We start from the raw sequence: 11,451 nt of genomic DNA, 5'->3' as shown, positions 1-11,451 counted from the left end.
GGAAAGCTTCTCTTGGCAGAAGGGCCAAAGGATCTTTCCCTGGAAAATCCCTTATGGACTTTTAAAAACGGTTTTCGATGTTGCTGAACAAACTAGGCCCATGCTGGGCCTGAAAGGTCACACTGTTGGTCCAGGAAAGATGTCCAATTTCAATATCAGGCCTTTCTCTTCTACTTCAAGCATAGGAAAGGAGGTTCGAGAAGGTGAGCGGTGTTCTGGATAGCCGTGAGGTTTTGATGGCAAGAAGCAGTGGGCTGAACCAAGAGGATAAACTGGGGAGCAGGAGGTCCGCGTTGCGGCGTGGTGGGCACCGTGCTGGCAGGGCTCAGACGCTGAGAAGTGGTGCAGGCTTGTGTGCAGTAGGACAGGCAAGTGGGAAATGGAGAGAAGGTCATGTTTTAAGGGGTTGGGATTGCAGAACATACGGATGAGATGAAAAGCTGGTGACATTGACCCAACTGGGGAACAATGAAAGCAAATCAAACACAACCAAAAATTATCATTGGATCCACGCGGTATATATTCCTTGGCTTATGATTAATACCAGAGTTAAAGCTGATCTTTCTGGAGGCATGTATTCATTATGAGACTTTAATGTTTATTTATTAGTTCAATATCTTTTTAATTGTAAAAATGAGATAAAAAATTATCATTCTTCCCTTTGTTCCAGAACATGGGGCTCTTTAGAATTGTTAATTGAGGATCTTGCGAGAGATTCAATGTACCTGACTAGAAACAATTCAGTTAGGATTTATATTTTTTATTTTTTTTTAAAGATTTTATTTATTTATTTGAAATAGAGCTCAAGCGGCTGCGAGGGGGAGAGGGAGAGGGAGAAGCGGGCTTTCCACTGAGGAGGGAGCCATATTCGGGGTTCTCTCCCAGGACCCTGGGATCATGATCTGAGCTGAAGGCAGATGCTTAACTGGCTGAGCCCCCCAGGCGCCCCTTGGTTAGGATTTATAAGGAATGCACATATATTCTAGCAATATGCTATGTCATATTTTTATGTGTCCTCTTCATGAAATGTGTTTGGGATTTGTGTTTGAGGTAATGAGGTACACTATTCCAAACTTTGTTGAGTGCATGAGGGAAAGACACTGTCAGGGGCTACTGTTTCCCGTAGTAGGTGTTGTGATAACTGAGTCCCCGTTGAGTCTAAGACAGTACCCCCTCTTTGTGAGAGTGATTTATACTCTACTCAGAATGGATTGTAAGGTCAACTGCGGCTTTTCAGAATGAACGTTGAGGAAGATTGACCGTTTGAAAAGAGGTAATGGGTGACGATACTTCTTTTATATGGTTATTTGGTTTACTATTAATTTATCATGTCAGGTCCTACCATAATGATGAAAATATATTCGTTATAAAGAATAATATTATTTTATTCTACACTTTTGGATTAGACTTAGAAACATAGAAAGAAAGAGGTATGTGCTCATATGGTGAAAAGTGTCTTAGTCATTGATAGGTGTCCTAGATAGCATATAGCTCTATGGGAAAGGAAGATAAAAAGCGGCTTTAAAGGGGATTAGCATATTATCTGTATAAATTTGCGTGTGACTTTGCCTATGACTGAGAAATCCACTTATATTATTCATCCTACAGTCCATTCACTCAATAAACACCTCTTGAGTTCCCGTTGCAGGCATTGATTGAATACCTACTATGTACCATTAGTTTGTTGCCTGTAATACAAGTACAGAGGTAAATACAACATTCTCTTATCTGGAAGGATTCACACACTGTTGGGGGATATAGTTAAATGACAAACTGGTAACTGTTCGATATGTATATAAAGTATTGAAAAAGTTCAGGAATGGCTTCTTAACGTTAGCCAAGTAAAGCCATTAGAAGGGAACACACAGCTGTGGAAAATGTTCTACCTGGGTGAGCCTTCCCGTCACTTGATGCGATATTTTAAGTTTTACAAGGATCGTCAAGTAGCATCATTGTTGCCTTTTTTATTTTTATTTTTTTTAAATAAGGAAAGGGAGGCTTCCAGGTGTGAATCAGCTCACACCAGAGCAAACGCCTAACCGGGAGCTGAGCCGGGTTTTCAATCTCAGGTCACTTCATTCAGGAGACCATTTGCCACTGTTTCATGCTGGTTTTTGAAGGGAGAGTGAGAATACACTGTTAAGTAAGTAAAGGAAATTTCGACCTGAGAACAGAGAATGTGAAAAGGCACTTGAAATGTCAAAACGTTGTTGAATTGGGGCCAAGCATTTTGGGGTGAAGGGCAGCAGGAGAAAAGATTATTTTATTGGACTAAATCATGGTTTTTGAAAGTTTCATGACACTGCCTGTATTTGGATAGGACGCATATAGTTATTGTTCAGATACCGGACTTCTATGTATGGACTATGGCTCGCATGAGATTTTTTGGGACATGTTTTATTTATTTATTCGAGAGAGAGAGAGAACAAGATAGGGCACGAGGGAACAGGGGCAGAGGGAGAAGCAGACCCCGGACCCTGGGATCATGACCTGAGCCAGAGGCAGCCACTTAACCGACTGAGCCGCTCAGGCGCCCCACACATGAGATTTTTTTGTTGGTGGTGGTTTTTTCTTTGTTCTTGCTTTTATGCCTTGATGATTCATATCACCCAGTCATCTTTTCTCTTTCCACCTTCAGCCTCACTGATGACCTACTCACTAGTCCTCCTAACCTGTGTTAAGCCTGTGTCCGTGTGTTCGTCTACAATTTGCTCATTACTTTCTGTCCTGTTTTATTCTCTCAGCATTTCTGGGAACATACGAAGTAAGAGATCAGGCCTAACCTGACCAACTTCTCGCTGACATAGCATGGTACCATTAGAAAAAGTTGAGTTAGATTACTTAGCATACTTGGGTAGCAGTCAACTGACTTGATGGTAAATGAGATTTCTAAGAGTTAATTCCATGTTCCCTTGGAGTAGGTCTTCCCATCAGGCTTGGGTTTTAAGGCCCTTCCTATGCTGTGTCAGGGTTCCCATCAGTGGCACTTAGGGACTGGAATCTTGGACAAGTAAAGCTTAGGCTGCTTGCAACTGTGTTCCTTCAGTACAGTGTTGATAGTATCATAAAAGTTGTTAACCGTCCCATGATCGTCATTTTTGCAGTGAAAGTCAATGCGACATTTCAATACTCCATTCTTTTCAACGATACTTATGTCTTTTCATGAATATTTAGTTATGAGGAAACTGGTCTATGGACTTTGGTCAAAAAATAGAGAAGGCTGGGGCGCCTGGGTGGCTCAGTCGTTAAGCGTCTGCCTTCGGCTCAGGGCGTGATCCCGGCGTTCTGGGATCGAGCCCCGCATCGGGCTCCCTGCTCCGCTAGGAGCCTGCTTCTCCCTCTCCCACTCCCCCTGCTTGTGTTCCCTCTCTCGCTGGCTGTCTCTCTGTCAAATAAATAAATAATCTTAAAAAAAAAAAAATAGAGAAGGCAGACTGGATTTCTGTGAGAGAGCAGAGGAAAAAAATCAGTCTAGGAACATTGAACGGTGGTAGACATTTGTGCGGGAATCTGGTAAGGTGGCTGGAAAAGATGTCCAAGTGAGGATTTTGTCCTTTAGGACTAGGCCAACAGTCTTCAAAGGAAACCATCTATGTTCTTCTGTAGTTTTTGGAAAACCTTGAGGTTTTGGCTGAGAAGTGCAGATGACGTGTCTCTGTAAAGCTGTCTGTAGTTTGTGGATCTTGAGTTTAGGTTCCTGTACGCGCTGACACGTTTTGATTTTTGCCATCAACATCGATTTTCAAGGGCTCCAAACCTGCCTCAGCAGTGCTGTTTGCTTTAGTTTTTAAGGATGTCCATGCTTGTAACCAATGGTCTAACTAAATTGTCTGTTTCAAGGAAGGGATGTCTTAATCTTCACTTTCCCGTTACTGTACTAAAAGGTATTTACCTTCAAATCACATTAGGTGAATTGACCAGAACTTTATTCTGTTTGCATGGTGGCTTGCGAATTGGGATCTCGTAAATTGCAAACTACATTTTTATTTCTAAAGTTTGTGCCTCCAGCCTTCAGTTTAGGTTAGATTCTTTGGTTTTTTTGTTTGTTTGGCTGGTTTTTATTTTCAAGTCAAATTCTTTATTTGTAAAAATACTGGGCTTGAGGCCATAGTATTTCAAGGTCTTTGAGCCTTGATTTCTGTGCCTAGGACCATCTTTCATGAAGACTTGCTTGCCAAAGTGTTTCCTTTTTTTTTTGAGAGAGAGAGCGAGCACAAGCAGGAGGGGTCGATGAAGAGGAAGAGAGAATCTCAAGCAGACCCTGGCCAAGGGCAGATCTCGATCTCACGACCCTGAGAGCAGGACCTGAGTGGAATTCAAGAGTTGGACGCCCAACTGAGTGCACCACCAAGGTGCCCCTCATGGGAACTTTTGTATCCTGATTACTGACTCGAGAGGACAGGTCCAATTTGTTTTCCCAATTTATTATAATTGACTCATCGGTATTTTTATTAACATATACCGCCTAAGGAGTGTTTACTTTTCAGGCCCTCTGCCGTTCTAAGAAACTGAGTCACAGAGCAATCAGTGTCATAAGGTCACACAGTTGGCAAGTGACAGATTTAAGATTGTACCTGTGTCCCCAAAACTGGGAGCTCTTGTCTTTTTCTGCTAGATTTGAGTTTTTGCTCCTTGACTGTGTGCGTTGCACAGAGTTTTACAGCCTAACAAAGTGGATGAGCCATCCTTGACCCAAGGAACGTTTTAAAAAGTCCTCTTTTTGGATATTTTAATTGATCTCAGAATTAAAATTCAGAAAGTCCCGGGGCACCATGATTAAATGGAGCTGGAAGCTGAGGTAGAATTGCTTTCTGCACCAGTCCTACAGGGAAACTTTTTTAAAGGGTAATTGGAAAGAAAATATTTCATTAACAATCTATTGATTTTTGTCTCTGGATTTTGCCAGGTATCTTATCTTTTATAATTGATATTCAGTGCAGTAGAAGGATTCAGATTTGTGAACCTGGCCCACACATTGGCTGTGTTTGAACTATTAACGCAGGTGAGCTGACCGACTGATACTCATTCATTCTACAAACACTTGGTTTTGGGAGTATCTTCTCGGAGCTAGATCCAGGGCAGGGCACTGCCAAAGGAATTCACCAGCTTTTGTTTTTAGGCTTTCACACTCTAAAAGTGGGAGACAAGCCTGAAAGCCGATAGGCATATTTCTAAAACCTGTCGCTAGTATTTATTGAATGTTTTTCTGAGTTAGGTACATTATGTCACACGGTGGGCACAACCCTATAAAGAATCCCCATTTTATATTTAAGGAAGACGTTGAAGCCTGAGGTGTTTAAATGACTTGCCCAGGGTCACAAAAATATTAGGGAAAGAGCAAAAGTTTCAAATCAGGCTGGATGACCCCAAACGTGTGCCCTAAATGGGGTCACTGGTGGGTGTGTTGAACTGTAGGTGGTCCGCTTTACAGAGAGGGCTTTGGAGGTTGGTTGTGATTGACTAGTTCACACTTGGCCATCTAGATTCAGACCGTGGGGACGGAAAGGGAGCTCCAATCTGAGGAAGCATTTGTAAAATAACAGAGGTGGGAAAGTAAGAAGAAAATGTCGGTGAAGCAATGAACCTGGTTAGGAATGCCCTCTGTGTGAAGTGATGTGGCCGACTGGCGAGTGGGCATTAGTTTGTAGAGGTCAGAAAAGCCCAACTATCTGAAAACGTGGCAGACCTTTACAAAGACCTGACCGTGTGCCCACTGACTACATTACTTTCTGTCGTCCTCATAATGAGCTTACGTGTTATTATAACCATTCCCATTTCACACACAACGTAACCAGGGGTACACAGAGATGAACTTCCCCGACATTCCATAACTAGTAGAGCTGGGATTCCAATTGAGGGAGTGTGGTTTCAGAAAGCAGGATTTTAACTGTTGTGTGGTCCTAGATATTATTAAGAAGTGGAATGATATCATTGGATTCAGGACCCCGCGTGAGGACCTGAAAAGTAGAGCAGATTGGAACAGTAAGTTGAGTGAGTAGGTGTGGAGAGGCCCGCTGAGGTTACAGTCACACTCTGCATGGGTGGCACTCAGTGTCTGTGGAGCTGACTAGCAGTGAAAACACGTGCGAGGTCAGAGAGATTAGTGAGGTTGGGCTGGGATCTAGAAGTAAGAGTTCTAAATAGGAATTTTGGCCCTGCCCTTCTTTGGTCGCTGTGTGACCTTGGGCTCATGGATGACCCTTTCTGCTTTGATTTGCTCATTCACAGAATGGTAAATGCCTCAGAACTAGGGGAATTAATTCCATTTTGGTTCAGCTGATTGTAAGGTCTCATCAGGCCACCCATCTGGCCATGCCAGTGAGTCAGTTGGAAATCTGCATCTCCAACTCAGACAAAAGCCGTCAGGATTCTGAATGGACTCAGGAGGCACCTCCAGGGATGTGCCAGTTGAAATTGCTTTAGTGGGGATGAGGAGAGGGATGAGAGGATGGAGGGTGGATGGAACCCTCATGCCAACTCCAGAGAACAGGTCAGGATTGAGAAGGAGGTTGCCAAGAGCATATTACATTTTCCTAGATGCCTTCCTCCATAGTTCCTGTCTTTCTTGAAGTGTGAAACTGTGGCTTTCTCTTTCCTGCCATCTTGGTTTTGTGTCTTCTTGGGATCCCTCATGAGTTTGAGGGTGCAAGCTGTAACGACCCTGCTTTGTTGGCCCCTACATTTGCTGTTTCTTTGCATGAAATCTCTTCAGCAACATGACTGGGCTTCATAGCCTCATACTTACTAAATGTACACACGGACCCTGAAATTAGGTCTTCCATTCACACTTCTTTTCCTTCTTTTTCTTGTTTTGGGGATTACTTATCAATTCATTCTTTTTAAACTTTTTTTTTTTTTTTTTAATGTCTAATTGTTGGGGCGCCTGGGTGGCTCAGTCGTTAAGCGTCTGCCTTCGGCTCAGGGCGTGATCCCAGGGTCCTGGGATCGAGCCCCACATCGAGCTCCTCTGCTGGGAGCCTGCTTCTTCCTCTCCCACTCCCCCCTGCTTGTGTTCCCTTTCTCGCTGGCTGTCTCTCTCTCTGTCAAATAAATAAATAAAATCTTTAAAAAAATGTCTAATTGTTGTGAAGTTGACTCAAATCAACTCTTGATATCCCAAAGTCATTTTCTTTTCTAGGGGGTATCATGTGTTGCCAGCGAGATTATGGTGGCAGTTTATTAATGCTTTTATTCTGTTAATTTAATTAAATTAATTGAAGTTTGGGATTGTGGAATGCACTGTGTAGATTAAAGGTGTTTGGAGGAACCATTGTCCCAAGTCGCAAATTTTAGCAATGGACTTTGAATTTCTTCTGTTAGTACCATTTTCAATTTTTGCCCGAAAGGCCTTGGGTACATGCATCACTGGTGTCTATCTCGCCTGCCCATTCTTGCCTCAAGGCTACCCTCAGCAGGCTGTGGCATTCCAGAGATACAAACACCGCCTCAGAAAGCCTTACAGCAGCTGTGGAGGTCCTTGCTGGTCGTCGGAGGACTTGCATGTGTGGGATGTCTGGGTATCACAGCTCACTGCAAATCTCCCCCAGATTCCCACTGATGTCCTTCTCTTCCCATATCTCTCTCCTATCAGCAATGTTCTCAAGCCTCCTCTTCTTCCCCCTTCCGTCCCCCGGCTAGCATGGCCTTGCCCACTGTATAGTCTTAGGACATTAAGCCTGACCTCCCCTCCCTGTCCTCCTTTGCATGTCCACTTGGAGCTCTTGTCAAAACCAGTGCTTTTTCGTTATTATTTATCATCATTAGGAGGTAGGAGAGGACAAACGGGAATGCAGATGTTAATTGTACCATGCTAATTATTAAAATAAAACTGAGCCACCTTCAATAAATTGTGTACAGTGGATTCATAGTCAAGGAACATTTGCGTTTTTGGACTTGAGTCAGATTTCACTGAACTTTGCAGACAGGTGGTATTGACTGCCTTTGAATTCTGTTTCTCAGTTCAAGTTTTTTTTTTTTTTTTTAATTTTTTCCCCAGGTTTCAGTAGATAGCGTGTGCTAAATGTATCAAGTGTTTGTAGACCTCTTTTTTTCTACAGCTGCTGGGGGGTGGATAGGAAAATCTAACTCTGAAATTCTCCTTTGACCCCTCCCTCAGGACGCACAGCAGGAAGAAAATAGTCATAGAAATGCCTTCCATCTTATTTTTTTTTTAAAGATTTTATTTATTTATTTGACAGAGAGAGAGACAGCCAGCGAGAGAGGGAACACAAGCAGGGGGAGTGGGAGAGGAAGAAGCAGGCTCCCAGCAGAGGAGCCTGATGCGGGGCTCGATCCCAGAACGCCGGGATCACGCCCTGAGCCGGAGGCAGACGCTTATCGACTGCGTTACCCAGGCGCCCCTCATGTTTCTTATTTTTTAAGATACAAATTAAACTGGGTTAATAATGAACAAGCCCAAATCTTAGTATCATCCCAGTAGGCATTCAGTGGCTAGGTGCGTAATGGAGGTTGGTTGGACCGATGGATGAATGGATGGAGGATGTTGGATGGGTGGGTAGAATAGTGGATAGGTGAATGGAGGACATTCAGATGGACGGACGGACGAATGGCCAGGTAGATGGGTGAATGGAGGATAGAGGATGGTGGGGGGCTGGATAGGTGGTTAGAAGAGTGGGTACATGGAGGGTAGATACGTGGACTGATGATGGAAGACTGATGAGTGGATCGATGTGTTTCCTCTCCTCCTTTCATGTGAGACGTTAGTGGGTGCATATGGTCTGGTATGCATGTATGTGAGTTTGCACTTCAGATCTGTTCAGCATCAGTTCAAGAAAACCCGTCCATTTCTCCTAGCGGTTGCACCTCTGGCCCTTTTCCCACCCATTTTAGGAAGGCTGAATAACTTTCCCAATGACCCAGGACCAATGAGTAGTAGACCTAGGCATTCCGTTTATAGAATTATGAACTGTCAACCAGGGTTATTGACGGTGAATTCTTCGGGAATTCAGGAACCTCTTCAATTCCTCGCGTTGCTGAGATGTATTTCTCCCTGCTAGTTTCCCAGTGGATAATCCTACATTTTGTCATATGGATGCATGATTTGTGGTATATCAGGAGGCCGGGAGGGATGGTAGCAAAATCTAATCTGTTTCTAATTTAGCCAATTTAGTTCAATCCTATTAATTCTGTACTTTATTGAACACTGAATCTACTCACATGTTAAAAAACATTAGTAATCTCTCTAGCTTTTAAAAATACAATATATGATGTGCTTAAGGCGTACAAACTTGACAAAGAGCCCAGAAATATTTTTTCTCTGAATTTATAAAAAGCATTAGTTAAGCTACTTTCTGAACTAGAAATCGATAAGGAAAAAGAAAAAGAATCATCTTTACTGTCTTATGCCTCAGAATTCAATTTTGTCTTTGAAATACATTTTCTATCAGAATTTTTAAAATATCTCCATTTTAAGGAATGTGTAATTAAAGGTAAATGCTCACTAATGATTAGTGTAATTGAATTACTCACAATTATGAAGCTAATTATGGAAAAACGAATGAGTACGCAAATACATTCATATGTCATTGAAATGGCAGGTTGATGGTGCATTGAATGTTAACATTAATGAATTATCATTGTGATTCACCAGGGAATGAATGGAAAGGCTTTCTTGGGAAGAGCAAGTTTTACAAGAACAAAATTAGGTTGCATTGGGATTATGTAAATAAAGGACAGAAAGGGCAGAGCCCAGTCTGAAATTGTCATATTTGGGGATTGCCAGTTTTTGACGAGGCTCAAGCATGATAGCTTGGAAGAGAGTCCCTGGTCAGAAATCTCTATCTCCCACTCATTCCTGCCGAAACCTTGGCAAAATTATGTTATATCTTTGCCTGGATTTCCGTATCTGTAAAACTGGCAAAATAATACCTTCTTCAGAAAATCGCAGTGTATATTATAAATTCTACAGCAGTTCTTTCCAGACTTGTACAAATACTCAGCCGCTTCCAGTACCCCTTAACAAAGATTTTGTAGTCTGCTTCCTACTTTTGGCAAAAATAGAGTATGCGTTTATTAAAAGATTTATTTATTTATTTGAGAGGGAGAGAGAAAGCTAAAGGCTACAGTGGGTAGGGGCAGAGGGAGAGGGGAGAGAGTCCTAAGTCTACTCTGCGCTGACGGTGGAGCAAGACAAGGGGCCTGCTCTCTCCACGCTGAGACCAGGACCCTGGGCAAGGACAGGAGCAGAAACCAAGTTTCAGACCCTTAACTAACTGCGCCACCTTGGCGCCTCGGGATATGAATTTTTGAAATTTTTCTGTCCACCTTCTTGTTTTGCCTCTTTATTTGTTGAGAGAGGGTACAGATTCCTTGATAGTTTTCCTTCTTTTATTTGGAGATTTTTTTTTAATCACGATTTTTAGTGAATCAGATGGATACTTTCTTATCTTGAATAATATAGTAATATACCCTTCTGTTAAAAAGAAGGATTTTCTTACTGTCTTAAATCTTACAGAGACTTTTTCATTAATTCATACTAGTAGAATTGGCATTTAAAAATTGGATGTGAAATTATGTGGGTTCTGTTATCCAATATTCTGAGACAAGTAGTTAACATAAGTAATGTTTTTCACTGTCTCAAAGTGGTTATATAATTCTCTTTTTATGTAATTAATTGAGAGTATTTGTGATAATACGGTGATTCAGCCTAGTTAGGAATATTCTGTTAAGTCATATAATCCGATTGAGGAAAAGCTGCTTTCTCTTGATTTGGGCACAGGAATCCAGGCGGGGTAATTTGATATTTCTTCTGAAACATATTCCCTCTCTTGAAAATATGCCTTTAATGTTTTATATATTTAGTCTTTTCCATGGCCATTTTTTATAAAAATTCTGGATAATTTATCACCTTTTAAAAGCTAGAATTAGGGGTGCCTGTGTGGCTCAGTTGGCTGGGTGCGCAACTCTTGATTTCTGCCAGGCTCATGATCTTGGGGTCGTGGGACCCAGACCCGTGTCGGGCGCTGTGCTCAGCTTGGAGTCGGCCTGGGGTTCTGACTTTCCCCTTCCCTCTCCCTCTGCCCCTCCCCCTGCTCATTCTCTCTCTGTCTCCCAAATAAATAAATAAGTAAAATGTTAAAAAAAAAAGTTGAAATTAAAAAAGAAACCTTATTATAAAAATTTCACCCCATAATTAGTTTCATCAGACATACGAAAATATAGGTGATTGTTTTTGAGAAGAAATAAACAGTAAATTACAAAAAATTTCTATTCTTCCTAATTATTGTTATTTTCAAAGATTTTATTTATTTATTTGACAGAGAGACAGCGAGAGAGGGAACACAAGCAGGGGGAGTCCGAGAGGGAGAAGCAGGCTAGCAGGGAGCCTGATGTGGGGCTCGATCCCAGGACCGTGGGATCATGACCTGAGCTGAAGGCAGATGCTTAATGACTGAGCCACCCAGGCGCCCCTCTTCCTTATTATTTTATAGA

Source organism: Ursus americanus, chromosome X (assembly GCF_024610735.1).
Source record: "Ursus americanus isolate L20-20 chromosome X, mUrsAme1.1.p, whole genome shotgun sequence".
NCBI classification, from domain to species: Eukaryota; Metazoa; Chordata; class Mammalia; order Carnivora; family Ursidae; genus Ursus; species Ursus americanus.
This window is presented reverse-complemented; position numbering follows the sequence as displayed.